The 12,500-nt window shown below is 33.7% G+C and overlaps 1 protein-coding gene across 4 annotated transcripts in view; it reads left to right on the plus strand.

Annotated features, from left to right (window-relative positions):
- The window catches only part of ZCCHC7 (zinc finger CCHC-type containing 7), a 253,325-nt gene that overhangs the window by 223,339 nt on the left and 17,486 nt on the right, over positions 1 to 12,500 (plus strand). The window lies entirely within an intron of this gene.

Here is a 12,500-nt window from a genome sequence, read left to right on the forward strand (position 1 = left end):
ATTGTTTTTTTATTACTCACGTCATTTAATGATTACATCATGGTATCTCAGTCTTCCTGGACTACATTCATTAAATTAAAGGGGAAAAGTATGCTAGGAGCCATAAAAAAAATAATAGTAATCAAGTATCTTTAAACTGTTATATTATCTACAGTCCATAAGCACACAGTCCATAATATCTTCCATAATCATTTTTCTGACTTTATTGAAATTTTTTGCACATTTTTTAATGAAACTAAAAAAAGCTCAATGTAACTTTCATACAGAACAATTCAACTGTCATATCCTTAAGTTCCTCTTAACTTATTCAGAGTATATAAACATCTGCTTAATATCATTCAGGTTATTCAATTATCTGGGTTCCTCTTATTCTGAATTTAGTCTAAGTAGAAGTAGAAACATAATTTACTATGGAATCAGTTGACTAGTGCTCAGTGTTACGAAGCTGGTTTTTAATATTCAACTTAAATAATTTCAGTAATTCACCATAGCCCTGGTAGTCATTTTTTCATATAATAAATGTGCTACACTAAGACACAATAATAAAAATTGTTCTTATAGTTATACAGTTATAACAGTGTTATAAAAGCTGTTCCTTAAGGTTAACATATCAAAAAGGAATTCAGGTGGCAAAAATAGAAAGGACAAAGTTTGACAAAAACATGCTCTCCTCTTGTAGAAATAAAAAGTAAACCGTGACTCAAACTACCAATATGTCTATCACAGGCCCAGGACGCAAGGAATAATACATGTTTTCATAAGGAATATGTTTTCATATTCTGTTATCACTGTTAAATCTGTGTAAAGATTCTCAGTGGAAAGCTATGGTTCCTGAACTATCCTTCAGTCCCAAATTGGGTTTTGTTAAAATATTTAGTGTTATACCAAAACACACACATACACGCCCCTGTGTTATGTTAAGACACATATCTTACAGATATAACCCATATGGATATATCATGTTTATACTTATGTAGCAGATTTTTTTGGTCCTCACATGCTGGGGTGAAATCATAATAGCCTAAACTTGATTGAAATCCAATCATATATTTTTCAACATCATAGTCACTTTTTATAACTACATAGCAGTTTTCTTCATCAGTATTTTTATTAATAGCCTAATGATTTGGCAATTTCATTTCTTTTCCCTTTTCCCCTAATTTAGAGAATTCCAGCCTTGAAAACTTGAAGTGTGGGAAGTATTGCTCTAAAGACACTCTTTTCATTACTTGCACCTATATTCTTTTATATAACTATCATAGAAGGATAGAAATCGGTGTTTAGTATAACAGAATTATTTGAAGGTTTGTTTGATATTACAGCTTTTGAAAAACATTTTAAAAAGAATAGTTGGGAAAAAACAAGTGAAAACAGAATGAATTTGCCTCTGGGGGAGTTACAATATATTCTGTTTATAAGTATAACAAAATTATTTTGAAAATCCGTTTTTCTCACTGTGGAGTTCTGATTAATTTTTCAAAATAATACTGCAGGTAACTATCATGATTTCTAATTGTCAAGTTTAAATACTTAGTGATTCAGAATTAGTTTTCTATGCAAATATAAATGGTAAACTAGTACAGTTACAACGTGTGTCTATGTATCAGTCCATCTAAAATAAAATCAGTAAATAATTATGTATATGCAAATCCAAATGTTTGTAATTAAGCAATATTTAATCTTGAATAAAAGCAAGATGCGTGGTGAGTTTCATCATCTTCAGCCCTTTTACTAGGCGATGGACTGCCATCTATTGACTTATAGTAGCCCTCACATGTGAATGTGCCATCACTCCACAATGACCAAGCAATGAAACCTAGGTTAGAATTGCCACTGTATATTCCTTTAAACCAGTCTTCTTAAAACTCTGGAAATTTCCGCATTTAATCATTGATTAATTTTCTTTAACTCGAAAAGTGTCCATTTCTTACCCAAAATGAACTGTGCTTTTGGGGGAATAAGTTGATTAGTGTTTATCCAGTTTGGAAATGGGTACATTGAGAACTTTTCAGTTGCTTTTATCTGCTTTTTATCAGTAAGACTAGAAAGACATTTACACAGCTTAAAGTTTGACAACTACAATTTAAGGTCTATTTAGGAATTGCTTTCTTTCTTTAAAAAAAAAAAAGTCTGTAGATTAAATAGAGCATTATTTCTCATATACGCAAGAAAGATGATGAAGTTAATTGGTATAAGTGGACTTGTAAAATGTTCCAAATCAAAAATTTCTTAAGACACATTCTAAAGTAAGAAAATTAAAGAAGGGAAATGTTCATTGTTTTCAGCAGTTAAGTGAGATAAAAATAAAGTCTTCTTAACAGCTTGTATCTGAATATGACCTAAAATAGAACAGCTTCTTAACCAAATTTGACTGGACTTCATCAAAAATAACTAAGACCATCATTCTAAAGGGTACATGCCAATAAAACTCTGATAAAAAGATACTTCATGTGTATCTACATAGATACATATGCATATTATGTATGCATGTTAGAACAACTAATTTAGCTATGTCATTTTTCTTGGTATATTTTAATGACTATAAACTTATGCCATATAATTCAATGACTTTAGACAATCACTTTGGAGCCCTGCATGGGGAAAAAATATATATATTATTTTTACTTAGCAATTAAACAATTTTCCCAAATAGTTTATGTATTTACTCCTCCAGAAACGTTTGTAAAGGTTTTTAAATCTTCAATACTATGCCACTGTTCTTGTATTTTAATTTCTGTTATATTTTCAGATTTTGGTAGCCTGACTTTGAATATTCTTTTTCATCTTTCAGATAACTCATTCTAGATAAAATTTTCCCTCTTTAACTATTCAAGGAGGAAAGTCCCTTCCCCCCATTCCCTGTCATTTCTAGTCTCATTTATATTAAAAATCCTAGGCCAAAATGGCCACCAACAGAGTTTTACAACCAACAGAATTTTTAACTAGTAAAGGCTATAATTTGACATGCTTTGGACATTTTGTTAATCTTGTTTTTAATCTACTTACTTTAAAAAAAGTAACTAGGAGTTTGCTATTTGGGGGCTGTGTGTGTTAAGAATCAAAAAGGACAATACATCTTTTATGTTTAATTTTGCGCCTGGATTTCTTTGTGTGCTTTGTTAAAATGTGTTACAACCTACTATCTTTATAGCTAACAATTTAAATAGAAAGCAAATGTAACCTTTTTGGAAGAATTACCTTTTAAATGTTTCTTTTTATATGGTGTTTGGAATGCCTAGAATTCACACTTAAAAAGTAAAATACTTGCTGTCTGGGAAATGGGGAGGAGTAGGATTTCTTTGCCTTCCTGTCTAGCCTAGTAAAAAGCTGGTGACCAGAATTCAGTAGTAATCCGTAATGTCTTACCTGAGCTAGTTGAATGCCAGAGTGTATCTTATGGACCATAATTAACAGTTTTGTTTGGTGTTGCTCCTCGGTTTTTCTCTGCTTACCTGGGAACATCAATTTAGAAAAGTGTTTTCTGGGTTTTCACAGTATGGAAATGAGGGTTTTACACTAAAGGAGAATGTTACTCTGAAGCAGTCTATGCCATGCCACACAGAAGGTAACCCTAAATGGTAACAGATTTAAATTGAACTCTAGATCTATGCTCTAGTCCAAAAGGGAGGAATAGCAAAGTGGAATTTGGTTGTGAGGCAAAAGGTATCCAAAAGTTTTTATCCTGGAATTGTGATGTAAGATAGTATGGGTAACAATTCTCTAACTGCCTAACCCTGGAGTGGATTTTTAAAAATAACTTAAATGAAAAATTAAGTTTCCAGAAGTCAGCCCAAACCAGAATCTTTTCTTTTTTTTGGGGGGGGGGGGGAGTGGGTGGAGAACACCTCATTCTCTCTTAATTGAATAAGTATTGGGAATCCTAAATCTTTTTCTGAGAGCTCTTTGGCTACATAAGCAGAACCTTAAAACCCGTAAGAACCCATCCACAGTAGATATATGTCCTTTTTCATGGGTGTGTTTAAGAAAATAGAACTGGTTACATACTATATTTTAAAGTGTTCTATAACTCCAGAATCGAGTGAGAACTAGGCCTCATTCTATTTTGGAACATTTAAATCAACTTTTTGGGGGGTACCTTATCTTGAGGCCTGGCATACAGATTATCATATACAAATTCATCTCAGAAGCTCTTATTTTGGTAGTTCAGTTCACTTTGCGGACTTCCTCAAGAACCAGGAATACTCCTGTTTCAATTGTAGGGGTTTTTCCCCCATCAGGATCTGGTATTGCTGTTTCAATGTTTTGATGGGTTAAAAGTTGCTATTGAGATTTTATATCTCTGTCAATTTTCAGAGATTTAGTTTTCACATTAAATATGCCCTTACTGCTGAGATACTACTGAGGTGAGTGTAATCATGCTGTGATGATTCAGAAGGCACTCAGCTATTTTGTAGTACCTCAAGGCTGTCTTCCCATTGTACTACAAAGTAAATCGGAAAATGCTTTATGTTTCAAGTTACGTGGTGTCTGACAAAAAACAATTTCTGAATGAGCACTGATGACTATTTTCTGTTACTCCATGTATAACAGAGATAGAAAAGACATTTGGACAGTGACTAAAACTTTAAAATATTTTTTGGATGGAAAATTTATATGAATGCTTATATATATATTTAAATACTCACCTTGTTCTTAAAGTGTTTAATGTCAACATTTTGCTAGCAATTTTTAATTCAATCTCACCATGTTTAGAATTTAGTGTAAAATGTACTTACTACATTTACAGAGTAGGTCAACTGAGTTTTCTTTTTTTTTTTTTTTAAATCTTTATTTCACTGGCATGTTGGACCACATTTTTCTAGAACTTATCATTGGAAGCAATTGGAAAATGCAATTTCGGAGCAAATGAAACCTGGAATTATCAATCTCAATAAATGAGATTCATTTAAAAATAAATACAGTTTGCCAAATCATCAAAAAGCCATTTTCTAAAGCTTCTGTGAAAGGAAGAGGAAAAAGTGAACATTGTGAATTATAAATGCACGTTATTTTTCCCCTCACAGCATTCCTCAGAAATTTAGACATTGTATGTATACAAACTTATTAATGAATGGGAGTAGAATAAAATTTAGATTTGTATATAATTTATTATTTATTTATTGACACACATAGGAGAGCCTTCATATAGTCTTCTTTTCTAAGAAATACTGAGCTGTCATTGCCTTCAGAGAGAATTTCCAACTTTTTGACTTTCAGTATTTTAATGTGAAAATTAATTTGTTTTAAATGAGAAATCAATATGGCATATTTTTAGTAGATTTTTTTCTTTTAAGATATTTAATATCAAGTGCTTTATGACATTAATTCTCTTATAAATTTAAGTATTTCAGATAATCAAGCAATAAAAATTATGCAGCAGTCACACAATTTATAAAAGATTCATTATAAATGTTTTGACCTGCGTGCAGCTGTGTTTTTCCCATCTTCTAAATATCTGAAGATGTGTCCTAGTCACCAATCATCGTGTCATTTTTTAGGTAGCGCATGTTGTTCAGTAATAAACTAATTGAACCTAAAGCTCTACTATAAACAGTTAACTTTTTTTATTTGACAAAAAAAGTCCCTGTGCCTTTTTGTCTGCCCCTTAGTAGCTGGGGACAAATACCATTGCATTTAGGACTTCCGTATTTACTATAGGGGCTTCAGGTTTTACTTCTGTTTTAAAAATTTAAGGGAATACTTATTGTGGACTTTTTTTTTCTTCCTGTTGGCAAAGATTTCTCCTGAGGTTGGTAGAAGGATGCAAATTAATTTGAACTTTTCAGTGCACTTTCATGTTCCCTAGATATAGTCACCTTTACTTACAAAGGAATTATAGTTAGTCATTATAGGGGCAATTTCTTCTTAATACTTATATTCTGTGGTAATAAAATTTTATTTCTAAGTATTTGTAATTTTAATATATAACACTTTTTTTTTTAATATTATTTATTTATTTATTTGACAGAGAGAGAGATCACAAGTAGACAGAGAGGCAGGCAGAGAGAGAGAGAGGGAAGCAGGCTCCCTGCTGAGCAGAGAGCCCGATGCGGGACTCGATCCCAGACCCTGAGATCATGACCTGAGCCGAAGGCAGCGGCTTAACCCACTGAGCCACCCAGGTGCCCCAATATATAACACTTTTAAAGTCTTTTATTCTCCTTAAGAAACACATACATTCTTCACATAATTGCAAATAAAACTACGTTGTTGTTTTTTTTACTTAAAACTCTACACTTTGAAATAGGGCTCCCATTATAACAAAAATCAGTATAAACGGGTAGCCTGAGAATGTTCAAAATCCAGCTTAACACTTCATGGTGTTATGTAATAAATTATATAATAAATTGTAGTTTAAAGATCTGAAATGTTGAATGATGCCTATTCTTTGTCATGTTAACCATGCATAAAGAGAATAGAAGTATTATGTAGAATAATTTTAGCATATTTAAGTGGTTATCTTTAATATGTATTTTGAACAGGTGATTCATGCCATTCCTTAAATAAATATATTCCACCTGATTGAATTTGTCATAATCTTCTCTGGACATTTTAGTGCAAGAATAAAGTAGATAAAGTATACTGGACCAATGATACTTGTATTAAACATCCCTTTTTAGTAGTCATGCATGTAAATGACATGGTAGATTACAGTAATTCCTAACAGGTCTTAAGTATTTAGGAATCACTTAGTTACTCACAGTCATGATCAACCATAACCTTTAAGGGTTTTGGTCAGTCATTTGAATAATCTGCAGGGAAAGACTCCTGAAAGAACCCCTTGACTTGTTGACATGAACAATCTCTCTGAACTAGTGTTATATTTTCTGTTACGGTGTAAACTGTATTAGTAATCTTAAATTGAATTAAGTTTAAGATTTTAAAAGCAGGGGGCGCCTGGGTGGCTCAGTGGGTTAAGCCGCTGCCTTCGGCTCGGGTCATGATCTCAGAGTCCTGGGATCGAGCCCCGCATCGGGCTCTCTGCTCAGCAGGGAGCCTGCTTCCTCCTCTCTCTGCCTGCCTCTCTGCCTGCTTGTGATCTCTCTGTCAAATAAATAAAATCTTTAAAAAAAAAAAAAAGATTTTAAAAGCAAAATCTCTTAAATGACTAAAAGTTAATGAATTATTAATAAAATCAATCAGATTTTAGAGTTGAAGTTCATTTGCCATTTGATCCCCACATACAAGAAAGTCATGAGAGTTATGTTTTTGTACATTTGAAATTATTTTCTTTCATCTACTTTGAACTCAGCAATAGTCATCCAAAACTAATATCCTTGGGTTTTTTCGAAATATCAAAAATATTATATGAGGAAAAATGCTACGTATTTAGAGACCATTTAACCAAAAAAAAAAAAAAATTAATACCCTTGGAATTAAAATAGACCTTTGCCTTATCTAGTGTACCAATACACCAATGTAGACCACATTTCAAAACAAGAGTTTCTCCATGGGAATGTTCAGAAACCCATATCAGCTTTGTAAAAAGAATTGATGTGTATGAATCAGTTGGTAATAAAGGTACCACATTATTTTCATGCCTTTTTTCAAAATTCATATGAAGTCAAATCTATTAGATTAATTATAAAGTCATCTTTATAACTTTGTAATGTATCCATGTCTATAAATACTGATATTATGTAAATATTGTTTACATGTATTTGTGGATTACCCCACATTTCTCTTCAGTTAGAGTAAATTTTGAATTGTTCATTAGCTTTGTTTATACTATAAAACCTCAGTTTGTCTTTCTTGGATCTCTCCTGTTTCCTTTACTTATAGTTATACCTCCTCATATAGTTATAGTTATTCCTCCTCATTTTACTGAAGTCCTTAAAAAACATGCTATAAAATTGATTTAAAGGGTAAGACTTATTTCTGAGAAAATTACTAGGGAATGTTGTCCTTATTATAATAGAGAAAGGAATGCCAGCTTTGGGATCAGACATTGGCTTATATTCTGGCTCTTTAATATACTTAGATGGTCAAACCTAGTTAAAATATTTGACTTCTAAGATCCTTGGTTTCTTCATCTGAAAAATGGGGATAGTGCTTTCTCATTTTAAGTATGCAATGAGATAATAAATGTAAAGTACTTGGCACAATACCTAGCACCTAGCTCATATTCAACACTGTGTGAGCTCCAATAAAGCAAGCCCATACACACCTCACACCTATAGAGATGGCCTCTTTACTAATACCCCCAACTCAGATTACCAGATTATTATAATGTCTTCTGAAAAGACTGTTAATTTGCCTAAGATGAGGAGATTCATAATGACCTCTTTACTTTCTGTCTCCTAAAAATGTTTCCTCATAGTTACTGAAATCAAAATACTCACAAACACTGTCTTCTGTTAACAAAAGTATTTACCTCACTTTTCATTTACTTACTATTTATCTGTCTTTTCTAGAAATGTAGGTAACTTTTAAATACAGCAAATTTAATTATTTTCTTAATTTGATTTGCCTAAAAATCATAAAGACATTTAAGAAGTAGATCACAGAAATATTTAGGCTACTTCTTCTCCTAATGCAAATGACTATATAACATATGTACCATATAAAGATACAATGATATTATTTTGAAAATATATACATAATATAATTAATATGTTGTAAACATTCAGTTCTTAAGTGGTAACTTCAGTATCATCTGAATATAGTTATCAGGAGCAAATGAAATTACATAAATCTTGAGAATAATGTGAAACTGAACAATTCTCACACACACACACACACACACCAATTATAATACTTTCTGCTAGGGGTAGAGGGTTTATGTTAATCAGATGAGGAAGGAAACAAAATAGCGTATCAGGTTTTTTGTACTTCAGATGAAACTGCTTCATGCCTTCACATGACTGATGCCAGAAACCAGCTTGATTTCACAGCAAGATGCTGAGGTGTAAGAGCTTGGTCACTCTTACAGACTTCGCTTGTATCCTCTTATATGTCCAGCAAAAAAGGCAACACAAAATTGAGCATTTTCTTAGTGCCTGTGATTTGTATTCTTTCAAAGAGCATCACTATTCCATATTGGTTCTTTATTTTAAGAAAAGCAGGAGCTAGGATAAGGCGTATTGTAAAAGCAAAAAAAAAAAAGCATTACTCTCCCCTCTTTAGACAGGCCCTTAGAGCTGTGGAATTCCCTGCCTTTGTGACTGTTGGTTAAGACCATTTCAGGCGAATAAGCACCCTTGCATGGGGGGTGGGGGTATGCTGTGTGTTGTAAGTCATGTGGAGTTATGGTAAAAATGAAAATCTTGGTGTTTATTTGAATCCTCTGTGTTTTAGCTAATAATAGAATAGAGCCACAGCTCTGTTATTCTCCAGTTTTTCACTGATTGTTTCTATACAGTTGTATGCAAAATATTTAAGCAAATTTGAGTATGTTAAGTACTTCATACAGTTGGAAGACGTATATTAATGTGGCTTCTGTTTTATAGTCCACCCAAATAAACATTCAGATAAAATATCCACGGATTCACACATGTACGTATTCTTTTCGGTCCCTTCCCCCCCACACATCCTGTCTTCACTCCCTCCTTATCCCTCCACCCTGCTTCAAAGCTTGTGGTCCTTTTCCATCCATGTACTAAAAGGTTCTTTGTAAACCAGGCCATTTGTCCATCATTGTTTGGGGTCCAAACAGTGGTAAGATACCCTGTCACCGATCCCGTGTGCTATGAATGGCAGCTCCTCTCCGGACAATTGGCGGAGGGGCCGAGAAATATTCCTGAGAGGATTATTTAACCTTTCAATTTAGAGGGCACAAAGCCTGGCTGATTAATGAACTTTCTGATGGGCGCTGATAAGCGGATCTATTTCTTTATTTCCCCTAAAAGTGATTCCTTCTCCTGTCCATATTACTATAATCTTAAACATAAAATGTGGCAAATAGATTAAAAAACAGCACTAAAGAGTTTATCTGGCTGGCAAACTGAAGGAGCTAAATTAAAATTGGTAATGACAGCAGTGGCTCAGCCTCATATGTGGTTTTTAAATGCACTGTGTATTTTGAAGAGACTTATTCTCCAGCGCGCCTGGTAATGACTGCTTTTGGTGCATAGTCTGGGGCTGGCTTCTGTTATCCCCACCCCAAACCGCCCCCCCCCCAAAAAAATGAGTTGTGTTATCTGGATGGCTGCAGACACATACGCATCCCCCTTTCTCACTGCATGGGCAGACAAGGTCGATAGCATTACAAGGTATTTGTGGCAGTGCTTGTTTCAGTTTTCAGAGCTGCCAGTTTCCAGGCGGATTTGAATTACAAAAGAAGAAGCTGGCATGAAAATTGAAAGGTTTTATCGGCTGGTCTGAAGCCTCATAGCACATTGCTTATTTATGCAGTCCATTTGCACCAGGAAATATAAAAAGGAAATACATTTTTAAAATAAGGCCATAAAGACCCAGATATGTTTAAGATGGCAAATAAAATATAGATACCTATAATATCTTTCCAGGAAACGATTTTCACTTAATGTTGCACATTACTTCAGAAGGGCATTTATGTTGCTGTCATAAATTTGTGCGTTTGTGTCACTATGTAGGTAGTCTCTGGGGATTAAGAAGGAAGCCTTTGCTAACTTACTTTAAAATTAAAATAGACGGAGGGATAGCTCTGCAGTTTGAGAGCTACATTGGAAATATTTAAATAGGGTGGTAAATTAAACTTAAACTAACATTTTTGCATTCCATGTAAAATTAGCTATGGCCCAGTGAATAAATGCCACTACCTTTGGAGAAAATTGGGATGCTTTTTAAGCCATGAAGATTTGGAGCATTCAGGGAGTGAATTACTGTGATCCTTACTGTCTTGCATATGTTCATTGTTCTCTGCTTACTGAGGTTTTCTTTTTTTGTTGGTGGGTTTTGGGGGGGGCAGGGATGGAGGGTAGGATCTCATTTACAAAAAGAAAAGTCATAAATTAATAAGCTTAATAGCTTCTTTAATGAAACCTGTGCTTCATTTATTTCAGTCTTCAAATATATCATTTTTGAGATTTTTTGCCTAATGCTTAATGTTGTGAATATATAATCTTTTCACTGTTGGGAGTTATACCAACAGTTTACCTCTCTTTGTATTACTTTAGTGTAATCTCAACTTAATAAAAAAGATATTCTCATGCAGCCCCTTATACTGTTGGTTACATAAAATGAAGATAGACGCATACAAACACACAGTACCAAAAGGCCTTGAATAATTAATGGTCTTACCACTGGTCATTTGCAACCTTCAACCCATTGGTTTGTAAAACTTATGAGTATCCAAAAAAGGGATTAAGGAGGAAGTTAGGTGTGTGTAGGAAATATCAAATCAATAAAGCAACACTTTTTATTTTGCTGTAGTTCAAATGAACACTGTTTTAGAATCCATTTTCCAATAAAGCAAATTACTCTCAGCTAAACCATGAGAGATGCAATTTTTTTTGCAATTTTCATTTTCACCAATGTCTGGTACCTTTCTCATGTTTTCATGACCTGGACTAATTATTTCATGTAGTTTTTTTTTTACCAGAGAAAATATCAAAAGCATACACGTCTGCTGCATGCTAATGATGTGCTGTACATTTTTTCATGAATTTTCATAAGGATTTTTTTCTACGTAGCATGTGTGGCTTAATGATGTAATCACCCGATAGACTAGAAAATGCTCCAAAGGAGACGTTCCGGTCTGTTGTGTACATAATACATGTTTCAAAAATCTGCCTAATTAAGGAATTACCCAATGGATTGGGGGTCTGTTGGATACATGACATATTTTTTTAACATATAAAAGATACAGGTATATCATTATATATGGTGCTTTCAATGGCATTTTTGGAATGGGAATTAATAGCAATGTCTTCTGGAATAGGATTGAATTCTTTTTTTTTTTTTTCCACTGAAAAAAATGAAAGCTTAAAAAACTTTATGAAGGAAGCTTTGTTTTAAAATAATTTCAAAGCCATTAGTTTGGAGAGAAAATTCCTCCCAGTATTCCTCAAAAGAAATAATACTGTGACTGTTGGCCAGAATGGTGCAAATGGAAGACTTTCCAAAACTGTGGTTTGAACAGACCTGGCGTCCAGGTCCACAGGTATGAGGACCTGTCACAGAAAAACCCGGGCAAGAGAGGACAGGACTATGGCCTTTGGATCTTGGGGCATATCTTGGTATCTTGGAATCATCATTTTTGCCTTGTCGTAGATTCAGCTTTAGTTCAATTCACTGCAGAGCTATTTGCCTAACTTTTAAATTTCTTCCTCTCTTTCCTTTGGGCCCCAGATTTGATTTTTCTTAAATCTGGACCAGTTACATTTTGTTGGCATTTAATTGTAAACAATGCTAAAGGAAAGGGAGGGCATTCATTCCCCCTCCCCCCCCCCACCATGCCCCATGTACCTTTTGTAAAATGGAATGAAATACTTAAAAATCCCATCTGATCTCTAGGCAGTAAAAATAATATCTTTAAAGAGTAAAAAGTGAGGCGCCTGGGTGGCTCAGTGGGTTAAGCC

Source organism: Lutra lutra, chromosome 13, assembly GCF_902655055.1.
Source record: "Lutra lutra chromosome 13, mLutLut1.2, whole genome shotgun sequence".
NCBI classification, from domain to species: domain Eukaryota; kingdom Metazoa; phylum Chordata; class Mammalia; order Carnivora; family Mustelidae; genus Lutra; species Lutra lutra.